The sequence below is a fragment of the Ciconia boyciana genome, chromosome 6 (genome assembly GCF_034638445.1).
Source record: "Ciconia boyciana chromosome 6, ASM3463844v1, whole genome shotgun sequence".
NCBI classification, from domain to species: domain Eukaryota; kingdom Metazoa; phylum Chordata; class Aves; order Ciconiiformes; family Ciconiidae; genus Ciconia; species Ciconia boyciana.
The window spans coordinates 24,363,134-24,386,474 of record NC_132939.1 but is presented as its reverse complement, the minus strand read 5'-3'; the positions used below and the strand labels follow the sequence as shown (position 1 = coordinate 24,386,474).

Below are 23,341 nucleotides of genomic sequence, written 5' to 3'. Positions count from 1 at the left end.
GAGAACGGAAGGGGAGAAGGAGGAGTGTAGCCAGAAAGACTGGCCCTGGGACATCTGCAAATCCTAGGGTGCCACTGAAAGGTGGTGGGTGAAAAGCCAGTGAAAGCCAGAGCGACAGAAAAGCGGAGATACTCCCAGCAGCAACAACAGCAGCTGTCAGGAACTGGATATATACATACATGCGTACGTACATGCACACACAGGGAGAATTCAAGCTGAAGCCAATGGGAGGGAGGAAGGGTTTCGGCTGTGCAAAGGGCTATGCATTTCAGGGATGAAACTAAAAACTGAAAGAAGCGGCTGTGCTCCTGGGAATGTGTCATCTTGGAAGGGAGAAACGCAGGAAGGAAGGAAGAAAAGGGCGAAGATAACTGACGTGGAAGAAGATGGGAGACTAACTCACTGCTGTGCAGAAGGGAAATCCAACTTGTAGATCTGAAATACACCAGGCTGAGCTTGGAAATGAGATCAGACCTGCATTGAAATAGAGAAAGGGAGGTAAAGGGAGGCAGAGACTGGAGAGCTTTTATCCTTCCTCTCTCTTTCCCTCTCTCTCCTCAAAGGAGAAACAGAAGTTTATCCGTCTTGGTGCTGCTGGATCTGTATAGCTGCTGGACAAAAGGAGAGGAAGCTGAAATGAAAAGAAAGGGTGCTTGTGAAATTTACAGCTAAGAGGACAAATCACGCCTCCCCGGGCTTCATTTGTGCCCCATCGGGGGAGTTTTAACATCAGAAAGATTTTGAGAAGTGTGGGGGGCAAAGGGGAGAGTGGGCGTTGAAAACACCCATCCCAAGTGTTTAAAAAATAACACGGGGATGGATTTATTCTTGACAGCTGGTGGGAACCTTGAATTTTTTTCTACTCCCTCCCTTCTTCATTCCATTTAATGTGAGATTATGAAAATGCAGAGGAGTTGGAGGGAAGGCAAAAGGATATAACGTGGAGTTTGAAGCGAGGAGAGGGTGCTGATGCTGTGGATTGCTGGCTTCTTGCTGAAATCAAAAATCCAATTGCGCACTGGGTTGTGATTGGAAATCTAATCAGATCTTTGGAGAGGGGGGAGAGAGACTAAAATTTATTGTTTTGACAGACACAAATAAATATTTAAATGCAAAAGGAGATTATTTTCTAAAGGAGTGTGGGGATAGAGAAAAAGAAGAATGGGAATCCCTGTTCTAATGTGGAGACACACGGATTGGATAATTGATAGTGCAGCAAAGAAGGGGGAAGAAGAAAATTGCCTGGCAAGACCTGGATCTTAACAGTCACAACAAAATTACATTAAAAGAATACAGATGGAGGGTTGCTTAAAAAGAAATACAGCCCTTTCTGCTCTCCAGAGGAAAAACAAATAGCGAGCAATGGAGAGCAGTGGAGCCAGAGGCAGAAAACCTCAGAAAAAGGAAACTAGGCAAAGGATCCACAGTGGAATGAAAAGTTTCAGAAGGGAGAAAGACCATTCATCCTCTGCAAGGATTTTTATTTTTTTCCTTTTGTTTTAAACCACTCTTCTCCAGTGAAGGCAAACATCAATGTTACCACTAAAGCAATTTTAAGGAGAAAAGTTGAAAGCCACAGAGAAAATAAAGGACAGAGAAGAAGAAAGCAAAATTGCCGGAGGGGGAGAGTTCAGCAGTGTTGGGTTGGATTGGCACCTGTATGGACTGAAATTGCTGGGAAATTGCAATTGGATATCCTTTATTTTTATTTCCTTTCTTGTTTTTAATTTTGATTTGGTTGCTGAAATGAAATAGTTTTCTAACCCCTCCCCCACCCTGGTTTTTCATAACCACTCGGATTTCCATCTGGAGAGTCTTTGAGGATACAGTAAGTACATTTCCCATTTAATTATTTTTTGGAAAAGGAAATGTGCCCCATTGCCTCTCTTCTTTCTTCCTTATCCCTGTTTTCTTGGTCTTTACGCCCACCTGAATAAAGAATCTGACTGGATTTTGATAATGGCTGGAGGGGGGTGGTTGGGAAGGGAGAAGGGAAGGAACGAAGACAGAACTGAATTCTCACAGTAGCTCAAATATTCCTGTTAGTAAAACTCTAGCCTTGCTAGGATGTTGCAGATGCCTGCCTGTGTGGCTCTATAGCATTTGTAAATGTTCACTAACAAAGAAATCTTTTGAGAAAGCCCCTGCAGTGAGTGGGGGGTGCTGCCTGATTGCCCAGTCTGTACAAACAGATGCAAGTTGCATAGAACTGAATGCATGGAGAAGGTTTATTTATTTATTTAGTAAGTGTTTAAAATAGAGAAAGGCTCTGATTTGAAATCCTGGCATCCAGTCTGATATTGCAGATCAATATGGTGTATTAACAGGAAAATTTAATAGTCAAGCAGGGAGGTGAAGTATGGCTTTTGACGGGAGGGGGGGGGTGTAGGACAAGGGGTTTTAATGGATTTTGAAGAGGCAGCTCTGAGAGAAATGGCATGGTGTACACTCCATTACTAAGAAAAAGCAGTAACAGAGAGAGGACATTCTTCTGTTGAAGGGGAGTTTAGGAAACTGCTGTACTCGCCACCCGTGCCCTCCAGATCTCCTAGGAAATTCTTTGTGATTTTGTGGTGAATCCTTCAGGCTCCCATAGGACTTTCATGGTAGTTGAAGGAGATTTACTTTGATTGACAAGCAGTGAGAGGATACTGTGGTGTTAGGAGGTTTTTGTTATTATGCTGATAATGGAAATAATTAAAAAGTGCCTTGTAGATGGTGGGGTTCATAGATTAGCAATGGTGTGTAACAGACCAGTAAATGTCTCTCCCTTCCTCGAGAAATGTGGTGTGGGGGTGTGGAATAAAGGGAGGATAACATGGTGTTTAAAATAGAGGTCCTTGTTTTTCTGTGGGTAAGAGTGCTACTTCCGTTCCCCCTCCTGGCATGACTGCTTAGCTTGTAGATAGGGAGCTTTCTTTCTCTTTCTTCCCCTTCTCTCCTCCCTCACCTCTGCCTTCCTCAGCCTTGGCCTTCACATGTAGAGGCTTCAGCTGAAAGTATTAGGCCAAAACTGGAGGAGAAGGAGAGAGAGAAACAGCTAATTAAACGAGCCATTGAACAGATATGGATATTTTTTGGCAGGCAAGGTGCAGAACTAGCTTTGCCACTCGTTTTACTTTTCTCTAGCTGCAATATTCTGGAGGAGGGGAGAGAAGGCAGAGATGGGAGAGGTGTTGGTAGAGCCAGATTTTAATGTTTTTTTTCTGGCAGCATTTCCCTCTTCACAATCTTCCTGCCTGAAACAATACAAACCAGAGCTCTAACTTCCCTGGATAAATACATAAATAAATATTAGCAACTTCCTTTTTTTCCCCCTTTCTCCATTCACTCATATCACTACTGTTACTTCATGTAAACATCCTGAATCTTTTGGCATAATGGAAATGAGATCTTCTGCTTCTCAAATGTGTCCCATGCGCTTCTGTTTGGAGGTCATGCCTCTTAAACATTGGCTACTTGTAAAGGATTAAGATTTAGGGTGCAATTCTGTTAAGGAAATCTCTGGGAGTTTTTGTTTGGCCACGTGAACAAATCAGACCCTTTGTGCTGTTGTGTTTAGAAAAAGAAGGAATCAGGCACAGCAAAAATTGTTCCTTCCAGCTCCAACTACTCTCATCTTTCTCAGTATAGCTAAATCGGTTTAGTATGAAGTGCTTTAGCCTCATTTATTTCTCTGGGCACATGTTTCCTGGTGGGAAACTAAGTGGGTAATAAGTTTGTCAGCACCTGAAAATAAGCACGAAACTCTGTTCTCCATTCCTTCATGTATCATTATAAGTCTGTTCCCTATTGTGGGCTACACTTACATCAGCAGTTGCAGTAACAGAGCAGCTAAATTTATGTTAAGCTGCTGCTCAGTAATTACTGAAGGGAAAAGAAGCTGGCTAAGGAAAAGGCATCTCCAAGCTTTTCCCTGGATTGCTGTCAAGTGAACACATAAACAAAAAATTTGATAGAGCAACTGCAGGTTTTGAGGCACCTATGGCAGCTTTCTGTTGTCATTCATTTTGTACAATAACTAGCAGGAGGATTTTCTTGATGTGATAAGGAAGCACTGGGAAAATTTAGCCACCAGTTTGGGCTGAAATAGGCAAACCTTGTCAACATTAAAAAGCTAGGGATGCATGTCTGCTTCTAAAGAGGCAACATTTTCACACTTCAGTGAATCATTCGCTTAATACAGTAGCCAAAAGACACATGGAACAACCCAGATTTTAACTCATTCAATCTCAAAGTGGGAACGAGTATAACATTTTTCAAAATTTGTGCTGGCGCTTATCCAGATCCCAAAGGGCTGATCATAAAATAAATGGCCAAAAACGTCAATCCAAACATCCAGCTAAATGAGGAGCAACAAATCTCAAGCAGAGGCAAGAGCTGGCTGTCTCTGCTACTTCCCTTGCATGTGCCTTAGCACGGGTGTATCATTCAGCAGCATATGCTGGTCCTGCAGGCTGTCTCCTCTTCAAACCATGAACAATCCTTTTGGTAATGACCCCAGGCAGCTGGGATTTTGGCACTGTACAGGGAACCATTATGTGTATATTTAGGCACCAAATGCTTGTACAGAAGGAAATAGAAAGTTATATTGGAGGGTCTGGCTCCATTTGTTCTAATTGTTCTCCAGAAGGTCAGAGATCATGCACCTCAAACTTCAGGTATTCTTGGCAAACTGTAGGTTAGTAATGCAAGGGGGTAGCTTGTCCATGTCTTTTCACATGTCAGGAATGATTTGCACTGATCTAGAATAGGAGCAGGTTCAGTTTGCTGGAGCAGCAAATTTTATGTCACAATATCTCCTAGCCTGATAGCACTGACGAGTGAAAAATGGACTTTCAGACTGGGTGAGACCCAAGAAAGAATGCTCTAGATGTGAGACAATACAGGCAGTCGTGTGGGACTGGAGGAAAAGAAATGGATTCCTGAGATGCTGCAATGGTTTCCTACATATAAGCTTTAAAATTATTTGCCTGTGACCTAAAAAGCTGTCTCCCGTTTGACATGAAGATTTTTGCTGTAGCAATATGAGACAGGAAGATTTTGAATGGGGCTCAGGGCAGGATTTTAGCACATTTTGAGAGAGCTTGGTGCTGGTGAAAACTCACAAGCCAAGCTGTCCAAGAGTGAAGTTGCAATATATTCACTGAAGGAGTGCACTGTGCACAGCAGCAGTGTGCAAGAGCCTCCGCCTCGGTCTTGACAGTATCCCTTCACTTTTGCTTGGAGATATCCCTTTTTTTCTGATTGCTAGGGTGGGAACAAGGAGAGAGAGAATGGTGCTGGAATTAGTGCCGCTTGTAGTCTGGGAGGAAAATTACTCTGAAGAAATGCAATTAGCACCCACCAAGTCATTTCTAGAGTAGTCAAGCTGACTGGACTTTGTGCTACTATTAGCAGGGGCCCCCCTTCTGCATCCTCATCCATCCCCTTGCCAGCTGCTCTATGAAAATCATAATGAAAAACAAGGCTCGTTCGGTTATAAAGTGCTGCCCCTGCAGGACAACCCAGATGAGAAGGATTTAGTAATAGCAGGAGCCACGGTGGTCTGGAAGGCAGCCTTGCAGCATGCCCAAGTCTAGCAGCGTGGGCAAGGAGCTGCCCTTAGAAAGGATCCTGCCTCTGCTTCCTGTAATGGCAGAAGACATTGGGGCTTGGCTTGTGACATTTTGGAGTGGTTTATTTAATGACTTTATTCAGAAAAGAAGGGTACCTGTTATTTAGCTGTAGTATCACGGTCATTTTTTCTCTTCGGGGATAGAAATGGGAACGCAAGAGGGGAGACGAGTGTGCTAGTGATGTGTTTTAATTGCATATTCACAAGCTGCAATACATGGAAGTGAATTAACGCATAGTTCCTGGTAGGGGGCCTGGCTACTTTGCTATCTGTTAGAGGAAAAGGCAAAAATCAGACGCTTGTGCATGCTCACAATAAAAGAGAATCGGGATTTACATTTGGTATCCAAGGAAGCGAGAGCAGAATCCTGCAGGGCTTTCTGTTCATTGTTTAAATGTTGCCATAGCAATATCTCAGGGCACAAGTTACATGTTTTCCACTTCTGGAGTTGAGCTTTTCTTCCCTTCTCTCTCTGTTTTTCTCTCTCTTGATATACACAACAACCAGGGGTATCTCCACAGAACTTTGCACAGGAATAGGAAAAGATGTTTGAAGTCTGAGTTATCTGTTCGCATATGTCTGTTTGTATGTTCTTCCCCATCATTTGCTAATATGTTGGAAACCCAATTAAGAGGAAATTGTTAGATAGAAGTGGAGTGTGAGGCTCTTGTTGTTAGGACATCCAGCATATTACAATATTTTGTGCAGTGGTTATATGTTAATTGGATAGCTGCAGGCAAGCAAAGTGTAGCAGTCGCTGACAATTAGAAACAACAATGAACTTCCCAGGACTGAATCTATTCCTTGGACAGATTAAAATGCATTTCAGGTATATACCAGAGCTTCTATAAATTTAAATACCAACACCACTCTTGAAATTCTGTTTTCACAGTGCTGAGACAAGATTTACCCTTGCTGCTTGTGAAAGGGAGAGAGGCAGCATCAGACCACTGAATAAAATCTCCCATAGTATTTGCTGCAGAGCTTGTACTTGTTATGTCAGGACTGCGGGGGAGCAATATAACCAGGAAACCAGGAGAATTAAAAAAGAAACCAAGCAACCCGAAAACAAAGCAAAAAACTCCAGCAACAATGGTTTCACATGCAACTAGATAAAGGTTACTCAGAAGTATCACAGCAAGATAAGTTAAATGAATGAATTTTTGTCTGCAAACCAGCAGCAATTCAGAGAATTTAGTAATGCTCTTTGTGTTTGAGGGGTCTCTCTTCAGTTGACAGCTATGGGATCCATACAGTCCTGTGCATTAAAATAATCCTCAGAAATATGGATGTGGTTTCTTTTCATGTTTGTATGGACAGTATAGTATGAACTGACTTCTAAAAGGCCCAGGAGTTGGTGCTTTTCCTTCACTATACATATAAGAATGATTGCTCTAAGTGTCAGACCTAATTCTGAAAACCTGTGGTAGTAATTTTCAAAAAGTATTAGTGTAGTTCAGATCTCTAGCACATTTTATTTTTGCTTACAAACCTTTCTTCACTTTCATGTCAATAATCTCTTCACTGACATGCCACATTACATAGGAAATAAAGCCAAGCACATAAAGAGCCTGTTTATCAATGAGGGGAGTACAGAAGGAGTGATAACAGTGCAGATTTCCTCACACTGCTTATCATTGTACCTCAGTCATGATCTTAAGCAAAAGACTGTCTTAAGACCTTAAGCAGGCACTAATTCTGTTCATGTACCTTGAACTTTCCCCAGCATCTTTGAGATGGCAAAAAAGGTGTCCAGCTGTGATGGAGATGGGAGGTACTTACCTCACTTCTCATGCACTGTGCTACTGCCCGCTCATCAAATTACTGAAGCCCATCAGATTCCATTGTCTTGACTGGAATTTGAAGCAGGGAGCTAGGGATGAAAGTTTCGTCATTATTGGGTCTTCATCAGCTATAGACCAACATTTTACTTTCTTTTTAATCTCTAAAACCAACTACTAGTGGACAGGTGGAAGAGGCTAGGATGACAGTCTCTCTGTAAACTGGTATAAGTGAGAATTCTGTCTTGCAGAGAGTTAATTAAAAGGATTGGTCTGATTTTTATTCAGTAATACCCATTTTTCTGCTCTAATGCAGCACTGTAACATGTATGAGCTAGTCGGTTCTGTAGTAACTCTTCCCTGCAACCAGTTTCATTCCTTTTACATTTCTTTCTCTTCTCTTCTGTCATTGTGCAAAGATAAACCCAGTTCTGCTCCAACTAATCTCAATGGGAGCTTTAGTAATTACTTCAGCAGGATTGATTCTGCTCTGTGTTTTTTTGTTTTACTTTTTTCCTTCTCCTAAATGAAGTACAAAACCTGTTTTAGTTCCAGAAATAAACAATAGGCTAAGTATTTATATTTACAGACATAAAAAGTTGATCCAAATACTATTTTTAATTAATATGCCATAAACTTCTAAAATTCTAAATGTTCCATATTCCTTTTGCAGTCCTTGATGATATTCCAGGTATTAATGCTTCTTTTTCATCAGTGTATAATATAATAATTGATGGATTAATTAAGCAATCTGTCCCTTGTTACTGCCACAGCAAAACCTCAATCTATATTAACAAAACCAGATATTTCATAAAATGGCATATTTTAGGGCTGAATTCTCAGTCATGGCTAGGAGAAATTGGTGATAGTGTAACCTCTGTGCATTGACTAGTCACATCAATAACTGAATATTGTGACATGTTATAATGAGTTTTACAAAAAATGTTATAGTTTACCTTTTAAAGGCTACAGAAGAGGATCTACAAGGACAGAAAAGGGTTAAGTTAAGCAACCATAGTTTTGCCTCCCTCAATGCATGCAAGTTTCAAATGAAGTGCGCAAAAATGTATTAAATTCCATAAGCTGCTTTGCCAAAGGGCATACATGTTGTGTTAAGGGTTTTTTACTTAGCTGTTTGGTTTTACAATAATTTTCTCTGCCAGTACTCTATTTGTGAGCCCTTATTGGACAGGCAAGTTCCTCTACAAGTGGTTATATATTATGTTTCCAGAGGCAAGCTTTTATATTTGTTACATCATTTAAAGAACCAAGGTTTATTTTTGTTAGGGTTGTTGATGACACTGCTACGAAAGGGGAAGGATGGTGACCCCATTAGCCTTTCAGGTTGCTCATATGCAGTGCACAGTCTACTACTTCAATAAGAGTTTTATTGCATTTAACGCCTGTGTGAATTTTGACTGTATATGGTGCAGGGAATTAAAACCATAATGGATTTCTCTTTTCAACTGGAAAGAGGTCGAAAAACCTCACCTTCAGTGAATGTTCATGTTGATATCCCTCTTTCTGTAATGTACATTTCACTGAGTAGTCTGGCCCTGAAGACTGAATTACATACATTAAGTAAAGGCCTGGAGGTATCTGGTAAAGACTACTGAATCAAACCATAGCAGAGGATGATTTAGTGCTTAAGTAACTTTCCATAACATGTAGAAAAAATAATTGTATTTTTAATGGGAAATTTCAGTTTTGGGGATATGTGTGAAAATCTCATGCAGCAGTAGTAAAATGTAATTAAGAGTTGCAGAGAAATATAGATAATAATTTCCTATCACAAAAGGTATTGCATCTGATTTAAAGCATCATTTAGATAAGATTTTTTTGTGGCAAAGAAAGATGAAGTTGATGATTGCCTATAGCAAATGGAAGATAAAACGCAGACAATGATGCTGCTTCAGAAAGACCTATCTTCTAAACCTGAGGAAAATTATGAGAAAAATTGATTGGAGAGAGCATATAAACAGAAGGCTGAGAATATAAACTGCAGAGTTTCTAGGAATATATTGTTTTGCCAGAGAAAACCCCAAATCATAAAAGAGTTGACATTTGGCTATGACTCTGTCTTTGATACAAGGGAAAATGAAGCCAAAATTTAACAATTAAACCAAAATCAAAACAAACTAGTATATAGTAGGTAAAAAAAAGAGGAAAACAGATAACAACCCCCATAAAAAATAAGGTATAAAATGAATACAATTGATCTGATAGGAAAGAAATGTTGAGGTTGGGTGGTGGGCTTAGAATATATCAGAAATGAGGGACTATTGCTGTTCTTATTGCTGTTTTTATTGGAGACATCTTATGAAGAGTTATTGGCACATCAACAGAGTGATGCAGAACTAACAGATTTATTCAATTAATATTTCTATTCTGTATCTGGAAGAATCATGATTAAAAATTCTTATCATGAAAAGAAAAAGCAAGTGAAAGGATATTGGAAAACATCTATTAGGGATAAATATTTTAAAATCAACAGTCCTGTTATACTTTTCCAAAGAGTACTCCAGAGTATATATCTAGAAAACATTCCAATGATACAAGTGCAATGAACTTGGTAATCTGGTCTGACATAAATTTTAGGCAAAATAACAGAAAATCCAACATAGGATTCAGCTGATAGAGAATTAAGGCAGAGGAAATATTTAATGGCAATAGTATGGTATTACAGGAAGTATTTTCTACCAATTTGACTCTTTGATGATACTGCAAGGTTGGTAGATAGAAGTTACTATGAAAATATAGTGCACTTAAACTTTGAACTACATAGGATGCTTAAGTAGCTTAGTAGTACTGGTCAGATATTCAAAACTAAGTATTGTGGGGAAATATGTTTGAATGGATTATTGTGATATTGTAACTCTTTTTACAATATTTGTTTCAACAGTCTAGACAGGTCATTGACAGAAAATTATACTTAACATAAGTGTAGGGCTCACAGTTGGCAAAATGACCTAGATAAGAATGGCTGTTAGGATTGGAATGTGAGGGTAAACTGCGTGAATAAGATAACTGAGCTAACTGAGAGGGCATTTCCTCAAACTGATAATGCTAAAGAGGAGAATTTAAACAAACACACCCCCCAAAAAACAAAAAAACCACCCAAAACCAAACAAAAAACTTCTGAAACAAAGCTTGGAAAAAAGTATAAAAGAAGCATGAAAATTTTAAGTGTGAGTGGCTGGGCAGGTGAGAGAAACAGAGCAAAAAAACTTGTTTGACACTGCCAGATGTTGCCCCATTACATTACAACCTTTGGCTTGGTATGACCAAGATGCCTCTGCAGTGGATACTGTGAGGAGCCAGAATCCAGCTAGTAGAGTGACTGCACAGGGTGCAACAAGCAGGGACCCCCACTTTGTGAGCGCGTGCATGAACTGTGGGTGCTTTCTTCCCAGCCTGTTCATTAGCAGATAGCATGGGACCACAGATAGCTGGACCATCTATGTCTTGAGAGGAGGAGTGAGCAAGTAGGGGAGCCTGCACTCCCAGAAGTGGGGATGTGCTTGTAACCCACATGGCCTGTGAGAATATCTGAGTGATATTACTTTGGAGGATTAATTATATCAGGGTGTCTAGAAGTTTTTAGGTGTTTATTGTCATTTTCTAAGTATCTAGTATTGTGGTTTATCTGTTGTATTGCTGATCTTGGGCTGGCAGTGAGTGTCGGTTAATTACATGTTGTTGGTTATAGTGATATGACTTAAATCACATGAATGGAGAAGTTTTTCCTTGCAACAATAAGTATTGGCAGCATGGTAAATAAGACAGGTGTGCAGAGTGATATTGGATTAAAAATATTATGTATAAGAAGGACAGGTACAGGTTATACCTTCAGAATGAAGGACATTCATCTATAAAAGCAAGTCTGAAAAGGAACTGAGATCATAACAGGCAAGAAATTCCACATGAGCTCCCACAGTGATAGTGTTAAGAAAGACTATGTTGTACTATTGGATAAAAACGCAGAGAAATAAAATAGTGATTTTAACAATGTCAATGGGAAAACTGGAATGCTGTTTGCACTTCAGTTTGTCCACGTTTTGAAAATTATGTTGAAAAGAAAGAAAAAAAGACAGAAAAATACTCAGTCCTGAAACAAAAAGAAAAATTCAGTGCTCAAACTTTAGTCTATTGATTAAGAAACTTGAGAACTGATGTGATTAGTGTATGGGGGAAAAAATAGATGTTTAAATGTTTTCTAATATAGCAACAAAAATTCTAAGAAGAAGCAATAGAGGGAAGCTGAGGTTTCATAAAGTCAGATTAGAATTTAAGGGTAGATTTTTAATGGTGAAAATAATTCACTACTTTTTAAATTGTTTGGACAAGTTGTATGTTCTCTGTCTCTTGGAGTCCATGTACACAGACTGGATGCCTTTGTGGAAGACTGTTGTAGTGAAGGACACGTTATTGTGTTTTGTATATTGTGAAATTCAGAAGGGCAGAGTAGATGGTTCTGAGATCCCTGTACCCTCAGCCTGTGATTCTGCAGGTAGAAGGAATGTAGCGCGGGCATTCATAACCAAACTTCCAATCCTGTCACCAACAAACATGTCTAGCTTGCAATGCACAGAACACTCCAAAGGATTTCACTGCCCAGTCCACCATTCCCTCTCTGCTGAGATTGGTAGCCAAAGGCCCAAGAAGTTTTTAAGTGATCTGCTTCTTTGTGGCAGTACTCTGACTCAATCTCAGTACCTCAGACTTCTATCTGGTTAGTTGGAAAAATGTCTTTTGAAATCTGTTAATTTGTCAAATCTGAAATATTTTATAGAGATTAATTTTGAAGTCTGTGCTGAGGGTGAACAAATGCTCACTGTGCGTATTTACTCATCCACTCAGTAGCCCATCCATTAACTTATTTGTGTGATCAAGCTTCTGCCTCCTTCATAGTTCTCTTCATAGTTGAGAGATTTGCAAGCTTTGGGTGTTGTACCTCTGAAACACTGGCTTATCAGCAACGTGGGCCTCCAGCCTGAAAAAGTCCATTTGTTTAAGCTGACACGGGATTTCAACACCTAAATCAAAACCCGCTCAGATGTATTGTCTCAGAGCTTTTTTTCTAGCTTAGGCTTCCTGATATGAATCTAGATATGAACCTCTGTGATAGCTTGTCTTGGTGCCAGGCTTCTTTCCAAGTCTGAGATGGACTAAATATAGAGGTGTCAAAGTTGGTATACCCTTCTCTGTTTCTCTTTGCTTACAGACCACTAAACATTGCTCTGTCCACATTTTTTCTTGCTGTGAAGGGTTGTTAAGCATTTTAGACTAGAAATGTATTTTTCTGTCTTCAAAAAGTAATTACATTTGGGGACTTGATTTTACTTGTTTACTTGTTTTCCTAATGAATGTACTTGGTTTGGGAAGACAGAGAAGAGGAAAGAATGAAGTAAGCTTGACCCTGCCTCTCTGCATAATAGCTTTAGGTAGTGTAGGTTGCAATTACACACAGTCTCAGTGGGCTGTCTTCTTGTATTTTCAGTTACTCTTCACCAGATTTCTTGGACATGGTTTGTTCTAAACTCTTCTGAAAAAATTACTGATGGAAATCTAAAACAAAGATACATATTTCATACTTACAGGTGAGGTTGGTGTTCACTTTCTCTGTTAAGTTTTGAGTTTCATGGCATGTTTCATAGTCCAAGTCAATTTTTTGTGTAACCTGTGTTTCTTGCATTCAGGAGCTGTCCTGGAGTAGTGGGCAATTTCATTGTTACAGCTGAATGTAGTTAGCCTGAGAGGTCATGGACTGTGAGAAAGTATTCTCTGAGGTAGCAAGGGGCATTCCTTTGGAGGTAACTATATTCAATTTCTATCAACTACAAATTAATAAAAGATATAAACAGATTTTATGTGTTGAGATATCTAGTCCTTATTTCTTTCACCTTTTCTGAAAAACTCACCAAAATTGCAAGTCTTAGGAGATCTTGACCTAATTAGTGCTTCCAGAGTGCATTCTCCGTCTGTGATGCTTCAGCACTACTGGTGTGCAAGGGGCATATTTTGAAGTGACAGGTTGTAACAATCATACTTTCTTTTTCATCTTTAAACTTCCTTCTGTTACTTACTGCTCTCCACCCATGCTGTATATATCAACTGCAGCTAAATAAAATGTAAAACAATGGTATATTCTTTGATACTCAATTTAATTGTCTTCTTATTACTGTTTAGGCTGTCACTGAATAAGATAATAGGACATATTCTTCTAGTAATGTGGCTTCATGAAATGCTGTTCAGAGTTACTGTGTCAGTGTATCCAAAGGAAAACTAAGACTTATTAGGCTTGATTCTCCCTGTGGCTTGTATTGTCATTTATCACTGAGTGACACTGGAATTCAGACAATATACAAATGAAAGTGTAGTATTTTATGCTCTCCTAACATAGGTGGAAATGGCTGTATACAAGATAGTGGGAACTTGAATCCTTTGCAGAAGGAGTCATCCCTTTTCAGTACTGCAGGGACCACAGAAAGCCTGCTGACCTTTCAAATATTCTTAATTTTAGGAAGCTCATGATGAGGTTAGAGACAAGGTTATACTTCTGACCTTGCTATTCTATTCTATATTGTGCTCATTTTTGCACTCTTTACTGTACCCTGGCATTGGATAGGTAATCTTACTTTTGCAGGGATTATAAAAACTAATTAAGTGATCTCATGTGCTTGCTTATGGGAGAAATTGTTCATGTAGATGGCACGAGTATAACACACTAACCTGCACTGAGCACTTGCACTTGCACTAAGAGTGCTGGCATAGCTACTGCATGTTAGGTTACATTATACAAAAGCACTGTTAATACTGACTAAGAATGTCTGTCTGGGTAGTCAGTGTAGTAATCAGCATTTTGACAATTCATACCCTACCTTAATCTTCAGTTGTTATTCCACGTGTCTGTTCCATGAATGGTTCATATGGTTCAATGGTCATGGATTTTCAAGGAAGGAGGTTACATGTCCCTTACTGCTCCCTTACAGCTCCTACAGAAGCCAGTAACTTCCCCTACTATTGAAATCCTACCAAATTGATAATCTAGGATAATTTTCTTATAATGTTTTTATTTGTACTCTCAGCTCCTCCAGTGTTTTGTAATTTCATGAGGCACCCTTCTCTTACATATCCCTCATTTTCTTGTGCATGTTTTATGCAATGTTTCATTCCTTACATTTTAAATCAAATAAGAAATTAATTAAGTGTAGCTAAAATTTTGCATCATTGTTCCATTAAGTTATTACAACAGGTGACCATTTGGGAGTTGGAAAAACAAGGCCTAAGTCTAGCAGACACTGTCTGGGATGGTCCTTTTCTCTTTTCTCTCTCCCAGTCCCTTCCCCAAATTCCCTTGTCAGAGGTTCATGTAACCACTTCTCAAACCATTGACCTACCGTGGGACCAGTCAAATTACTCCAGAGCCCAACGAGGATTCAGTTTGCTTACTGGGAAAATGAACTTTGGCTGGGCTGCTCCTCACTCTTTGACTAGAGTTCCTTATGGATGTTGTCTGTCAATAGCTCATGCCCTCCCAGTGGCAGCAGAGTTCAGAAGCTCTTTTTCTCATGCAGAGCTTCCAAAGAGACCTTTGGTGCCAGAGGTCTCTTGAAGACTAGGACTATCACTGAATGATCATGGCAATTGAGAAAGGTGTCTGGGGACTGGAGCAAAGCTAACAATTGCCTGTTTCTGAGCATTTCTCTAGCTATTTTAAATGAAAAGTTAAAAGCTTTCAAGATATGATGCTGTTCTTGCCAGCTTTTCCATGCAGATGGAGCTATGGACCAGAATGAAGCCTCACTGAAATGAAAGCAAATTCTACATTGAGGAAAAAATGTACCAGAGGAGCTGTCAGATTAATTTCACTGGTATGAGTTGAACTACTTCCACTACTAAAGCTATGTATTCATATTAAGTGTATGTATATTTGTTTAAGAGGGTAGACTGCCCTTGAAAGTTTTGGAGGGCATTTGGCCTTATGACATATTAAAGTGATGATTCTTTGCACAGGTGGTTGCATTATAGAAAAATAGCAGGGAAATAATATTTAGCAAAACACATGCTTCCATATATCTCTCTGTGTAGGAGGGGGATAGAAATGTCCACACATTAGTAATGTAGATCTCAGAAGAATTATAACATTGACTATATGGCAGCTAGGTAAAAAAGTAACTGCTTTGAGAAAGGTTTAAGAATGAATAAGTTTTTTTCAAAACAAGTAATGAAAATATTCCCCACCTCCCAGAAGCAAGAAAAAATATCAGATCTTGTATCACATCTTTCCCCCTCTACCATTTCAAATGATACCTTTTAAAGGGAAAATACAATTACGAGAGACATTTAAATATCATAGAATGGACACTCTTGTGTACTGTAGTGGTCACCACTAGAGATTCTTTGACTCTGATCTTAGTGTGGCCTCTGACTCATTGTCTGAAACAACACACAGACTCTATGTGCTCCATTTTACTTCTTTGTAACTTAAGGGGAATGACTTTTGCATATTGCAGGACACATCCTTGCACAATTTATGTAGCCAGAACTCTCTATTTGTAAGAGTTCAGACATAAAAAACAGTTTAATATAATTTAAGAAGTGGGAGTGGGATTTAAGAAGAGGTTTTGTGAACTTAAGCTTTCAGTTGCACAAAAGATCCTTGGATAAAAGGCATTTTCTAAGCACAATTTTTATTGCAATCAGTATCACCATACATAAAACACAGTGTTTCAGTGCAGAGTAAGAGACGAAAAAGAAAGAACATGTACATCTTTCATCCTTAAATATTTCATTAGTGAAACAATTCTGGAGACATAGATCAAAAACTTCTTTCTTATCCTTCCATTCTTAAGAAAGGTTTTTCCTGATCTGCCAGCAATTTCATGATACTGCTAACTATTTCATATTCAGACTCTTAGTGATTTTTTTCCTTCTGATTTATTTTACCTCAGGCATAAACTGAATTGAACAAACAAACAAACAAAAAATTCCTTCCTTAAAGTTAAGCAAGATCACAGGCCTGCCAATTTTTACTCTTAAGAGTAAATACATGCAAACACAAGTTTATTCAAATATCACTTCGATATTCTAGCTCTAACCAAGTGAATAAGGAGTATTCATGTAAAACCTATTCAAGCCTTCTACTTATTTTACACTGAAATTATTATTCATTTATTTTCAATTTATACACTGGAATGGTTGAAAAGCACAGTGCCCAAACTCTCTTTTCCCTGGACACTGAAATTTTACCTACTCTGTCAATGTTGCAGAGGTTCACAAGCTTTAAATCTATAAAGTTCTTTTTGTCATAATTCACAACTTTGGTTGCTTCCATTTGACTTCTTGATGTGTCAATTTGTTGTGCATTTAGTAGATGAACCACTTCCCACTGCTGGATGAAAGGTTTCTATAGTGCCTCATGAATATATAGATTTCCTTTTTTCTTGAACCCAGGGAACTGATTTCTTTACTTTGTCTTAGTGGAAGGTTAGGACCAATTCAGTGTCAAAGATCTAGACAGCTAATTGCCAAGTATAATATATATCTGCAAGTGGCTGTAAGAATTTTAGCTGTGTTAAGGGCTAGGACCTGATGCAGCTAACCTTAACTTTTGTGGGAGGTATATAGTCATGACAATACTTGCTTTTCTTCTTTTATGTTGTATTGGCTCATGTAGTCATTGCAAACCTGTATGGAAAGGTATAAAGTCAGCAACTGTCGTCATGTAGTGTTTTTGAAATGGTAATGAATTCTCTTACATCCAGTCATCTCCTTTCAACCTACCCTCTACTTATGCAGACGCTCATCCCCTCCCTCCTCTGCAAATGAGCAGATAGAGGGCCTGGGAGAGTATGTGGACTTTGAAATGTGACTCAGAGTTCAAGACATTCAGAGTTTCAGGAGGAAAGTGAAATTCACAGCTAAGGTCAATTTACTGTGACCAACCTGCCCCTAGGAACCTCCCAGCACAACCAAAGGGCTTGGTGTTATCTTGATTTCTCACATTGTCAGTTACTGTGAGTTTGCATAGGAAGGCATGTCTCCTACTGAATTAGAAATACTCTGATGAGTAAAAACCATTTATTTGAGAAAGGCTTATCAAGAGCAGATCTTTGGCTGAATTTAAGGTTTCTATCACAGTTTCCAGTGTTACTGTTCCTGTATATCAATCACTGCTTATAAATCGCAAATACAGTAAAATGAAATTCAGTTGGATGTCTGGTGGGGGAAAAATGTAGTGCTAGGTTCCTTCCTTTCTTTTCCCCCCCTTTTTTTTTTTTTTTTTCCTTAGAGCTGTCTGTGGAGGTAACAACACAATTAAGACACCTAAATCGATATCACCAGTGTGCTTGCCTTTACTTGGCACATTAAGTATCTTTTAAGAATTGTGTTTAACATAGAGTCTTTGTCTTTTTGTTTTGAAAGGTGCTTTGAATAGCTTTGGCTAATTGCTTAATTGTTTCTTGATCTCCTAATTGTTCAGTTTGTTATTCCTTTTTTTTTTTCCCCTTAGCATTACTTCATCCTCTTTTAAAGTCCTGAAAAAAGTTTACATTAATTCAGAGTTCCTTATCAAAGTTTTGTGCATGGCTTAAATTCCATGTTGCTGGCGTGATAAGGATAGAAGTTATGTAGACGTACCTCAACAGTTAATGAACCAAATAAAGGAGAAATTGTCCACACGTTCAGAATTAATTTCTCACATTGGAGGCAGAAGATAGTTATGGTGAATTTTGCAACAGGCTACTCCCACAGTGTCATATTTTATTAAACTGAGTAAATTGGATGAGTCAGAGCCATGACTGTCTAGGGATTTAAAGAAAATAATTGACACACTATGTCCCAAACATACTGTATTTTTCTTTATTTTTGTGGTGGGTGTTAGGTTAAGAGATGTCTGCATAAACTCCAGTTGATGAAGGGAACAAGATGGTAGTCTTTTTTGCATTTTACTTTGGTTTGCATTCCACAAAGCAGATGTGCTTCAGACATTACTCTCCTATACCCTATACTCTCTTACTTTACTCTTCATCCAAAAAACCCTGACAGTGTTCATCGATTTTTCAAATCTGTCCGATTTGCCTCTTGTGTAATAACAGAGTTGTTCCACTATTATGGTAATAGTGTACGTGCAACAGTGGACTGAAAGTAGAAAGCTAAAGGACTGCTTCGAATTTTAGCATAGCAGGTTTCCCTCCACTCTCTGAGTCCATAAATGAAAATAATTGTGCTGCAATGCCAAGAAATTAGTATCCTACCACAACTCCAGAATGCTGTGAAAACATAGCATTGCATAACTGTGATTCCACTGAATGGTATCATTATGACTAAAATTATCTAATGTTGTATTGCCTTTTTGTTCATATCTGGCAGGAATCAGACTATCTCACCATGGTACACAATACGTTTTCTAAATATGGGTGAAAAACTAGAACATTCTTCGGAACAAGTATTGCCTAAATACAACAGAAGTGAATGGAAAATGCTGACTCTAATTAGTGATACATTCTTGCATTGCAACGTGATTAGCACATCAGTCTTCTTTAGAAGGAAGTAAGCTCCTGTTACCAGTTGGAAAATAAATTAAATTGAACATTTCTCATCCCTCAGGAAGTTGGTGCCAAAGTAGAAATGTATACATATTTTAAAAATCCTAATCTGCAATGTTTTGAAAGAGCTGAAATTAAAAAATGACTATTTTTTAAAATGTAAATTTCCTTTCAAAGATCATTGTATTTTGCCTCATGCTACCAATAAACTTACCCAAACAGTGTAAGCTGCTATCCCTAGTTAGTTTCATTCTTCTTGAATAAATGTGAATGAGATGTGAGTAAATGAGAGACAGTTGTTATGCACCATGACCAAAAGCAAAAAGTGACGTTCTGGGTCCAATTCTCTTCAAAGAACAAGGATACATAGTATTAATGCCTTGGGACAAAGAATCCTCAATTTAAATTTTACAGACTTTGTATTTCTATTTTCTTTATAGCCAGTATTCCAGAAGGCATGGGAATTGGCTACCACCATTATCTGTGATAGCAGAGGGTATAAACTGAAGCCCTCAAACTTAGGTTCTTTGGGTAAGACAACTAAACCTATATCTGAACACATTTACATACAAAGTCTGCCTTTGTCAGAGAATCTCAATAGCTGCAATTCTCACGGACTTCAGCTCCTGGAACACCATTAAAAAAATGTTGATTCCTAACATAAAGTAAATAATGTATTTCATCAGACCTGTCTTTCAAATAAAAAAGAATTAGTGTAGTTTGGTTTTACATTTGCCTTTTCAAAGATTATGTTGCTAGATTATATGTCAGTGTGCTTGAATAGACTAGAAGATGAATGATCACTTTGCAGTCCTATAGTACAGGCTGTGCAAACTCTTATTAAATAGAACTGATAAATGTAGTTTAGCTTAACTGTGCAGTTGCATTTATTGCTAGATCCAATCTATATATACACAACCCTAACTTAAGTCCAGTCCTGTTGTATAAGAATATGTTAGTGACATGCACAGCATTTCCATGGTGTGCTTTATCTTTATTCCTTACCTGATTCTTTTATAAAATCTACTTCAATTTTGCTAAGATCAGAGTATTACAGAGAACATACATAGTAACTGACTTGCTGTGTTAGTAACTCTCTGCTTTGCACTGAGCAAAATATAACACCATTTAATATCAAATGTGCAATCAAGAAACAGCTGGGTTTCATTTGCAATGTCCCAGAGCTGGACAAGGAAGTTAAATCAAAAGTCATTGAATAATTGTTCTCATTGTTTGTATGGATGCATTAGATCCTATCTAAGTCCAGATAGAGAGCCCTGATACATTAAAAGAACCATTTCCCCCTTTCCTCCCTCATCCTTCAAAGGCATTTAATACAGTGTTAATTCTTAGAAAAAGTTGTCATTTTCTGTAATTTTTTTTCCATAGCTTCTACAGTTGTACAGATAAAATGGACTGAAGGAGTTCCAGAGTCATCAAGATGCAGTAACCCAGAGATACTAATGTTAAATGGTGCCCTTTTCCTAAAAGGCAAACATTTCATGCTTGCTTCTGTGTAGGGTAGTATAAGTGCAGCAAAATTTAGTACTGCTGTTACATGTATTGTCAATATTATATATCATTATTTGGCTAGAAACCTATTGTTAATTAATAACAAATGGAGTAACAAACAAACAATACACTTAAAATAATGGTAACTCAAATATATTTATAAAAGCAAAAAACTGTATTAAAAAGTATAACTAATTAGTTCATGACCATAAAACTCATACTCATATGAATAACCCAGCTTGAAAATTCAAATTATTTTATTGTACATGACTTGACAATACAGATGGGAGTAAATTAAAAGCTAGCCTGAACAGTTGTTCAACTCCTTCTGTAGGGGAAGGAATATCCAAGAAGAACCCCAAGAAGGAAATTGTGATTTAGCTACAGTTCCAACTCAGGCAATGCCTTGATCCATAAGGAAAACAATTTATTGCAATCTGTTCATCTTACTACCTTCTTTACATAAGCCTTTTTCAGCTTACTTTTGTTTTAGGACACAGTGTTAAGACTCTTTCTTCTACTCGCTTCTTTTATCATCCTTACTGAAAAGGAAATATCTAGAGACTCTGTGATCTGGATACAACCTGCAGGAGTCAGGATGCTTTACTGGATCAGGACTAGATCTCTCTACTATGCAGGACTGAGGCATAGAAGAGAAATGCAAGTTGCTATAATAAGCCAAGTGCAAAATTGGATTACAAAGTCATTAGAGGCTGTAGTTGTTCAGCACCTTTTAGGCCCTTGGGAAAGATTATTAAACAAATGAATATTGTTTTAGAACTAAGCATTCTGTTCTTTCCAAATAGTGGTTATTATTTTTAAACTTCTAATTATTGTGCATAATATTGGATTATATCACATATAAAATTTAGTTTATGACACCTATAAAAGTAGATCTGTGCCTATGTAAAAGCATTAAACCATGATTTTTTTTCCCCTGTGTCTGTTTCTGTAAGTTGGAAGTTTAGATAACAAAAAGCTTATTTTTTCTCCTTTTTTTCTAAGATTTCTGAACCTCTTTTTCAAACCAGAGTGCCTAAAAAGACCCTTCAAACTACCTAAAATTGTTACATTTCTACTTATTTAATTTTTGTGTATTTTTAAAGTTATTAATTTATTCTATTGTGTATTTAAGAGAAAATATTTGTGAATATGTCTGTGCAAGTGTTTCTACTGGAAAGGACCATTGGAAATCATCAATACCATTTGTCCACCCAAAGTGGGGCTATTACCAGCACTGCATCAAATCAGGCCTTGCTTTATCTAGTTTAGTTGTAAAATCTTTCAAGAACAGATGTTCCACAGCCCCTCTTGCTCGTGTGCTGCATCACCCTTCTAATGGAGAAGGTTTTTCCTAATGTCCAGTCTTAAATACTATCCTGCAATTTTTGGCTGTTGCCCCTTTTTTGATCTGTCACTCCTGAAAAGAGTTTCCTGTGGTCATCTTTGTAAATCCCCTTAAACGGCTGCCAACACAGCAGCACCCTTTAACCTCCTCTCTGCCAGACAAAACCAGCCCTACTCCCTCAATCTCTCCTCCTAGAGATGTGCTCTAGACCCTGACACTCTTGGTAGCCTTCCTCTGAGCCCTCTTCTGTTTCTCCACATCCTTCTTGAAATCTAGGGCCCAAAATTCGATCCAGTATTTTAGGTGCAGCCTCACTAGTGCCAGATAGAGAAGGAAAATTAATAACTTCCCTTGATGTGCTGGCCATTGTGCTCCTAATAATATGATATGTGGTTTGGCAAACTTGCAGTAACAGTGGGCAGTGCTCAGTGAAAGTTCTTGTGTTCAACCTGGCATCCAGTATGACCCCCAGGTTCTTTCCCTCAGGGCTGCTACTCAACCTGTCAGATCTCAGCCTGTATTGAGCCATGGTGGTTGCAGACATTTACACTTGTTGAACTTCAAGGTATTTCTATTGACTCAGTTCCTAAGTTTCTCAGAATCCTCTTCTTCCAGGAGATGAAATAAATAGTGGTATTTGAAGATATGGTTCTGGGTTTAGATTGCTTCTTTCTAGATTCAGTAAATTAAAAGTTCACATCCCTTCTTCACTAACGAAAAAAGATCTGTGATTTTTTAATATATTATTTTCTCTATGTCCCTTCGTAGAATCATGTAATTTCTCTGTTTTGCAGATGTATGATGAAGATAAATATATTCAGTGTTTTGATATGACTGACCATTCTAACAGTAAACATACCATCAATGGCAATTATTGTTGATACCCTTCAACTCTTGGCAGGAGTTGAGTGCCTAGGCCCAGGACATGGCAACAGAAGGATCCATGTGCAAGGTGCTCTGCTGCTGTGGCTCTTGTTTGGCTCCTTATGTCTATTAGAGCAAGGCTAGGTTTGAATTGTGACTCTAGTTTTGCCACTCACATATTTTGCTCTGAGGACTGGCTCTTGTCTGCTTGAACATGCTGAGAATCACCTGATAAAAAAAAAAAGACTACCAAGTTGAGACTTATTGTGAAATAGCTTTTTGAAGTGTTCTCTGTGTTCTGTAAAGAAAGCAAAAATCCTTTTTCCTAGAATAAAATATGGCATTTTCAGAAAAATTCCTCCTTGATCCATACATAATAGGCAGAACATACCACTGTGCATTATGCTCCATATAATTACCCTAACATTAGCCTGGGTGGAGGGAATAATTTCTTATTTAACTGTCCCTGACAAATGACCGAGCCTTTGAGACAAGTTAGGCTAAATAATTTGTTTTTCTGAGGCAGTCATTCACTTATCTCACAATATCTATCCCAAGAGGTGGTAAAGGTTATGTGAATTACCAGGACAAGAAAACCACCCAATTCTATTTGACTACAGTAGACTGCCTTATCTTATCTGTTCTTTGCATCTTCAGGTAAAGTATG

The 23,341-nt window shown here is 38.3% G+C and overlaps 1 protein-coding gene across 1 annotated transcript in view; it reads left to right on the top strand.

Annotated features, from left to right (window-relative positions):
- The first annotated feature begins 1,804 nt into the window (after positions 1–1,804).
- The window catches only part of LRRC4C (leucine rich repeat containing 4C), a 94,667-nt gene continuing 73,130 nt past the window's right edge, over positions 1,805–23,341 (top strand). Inside the window, exon 1 of the mRNA XM_072865167.1 lies at positions 1,805–1,828. The gene's annotated coding sequence lies outside the window, so the exon portion shown is untranslated. The remainder of the gene's footprint in view (positions 1,829–23,341) is intronic.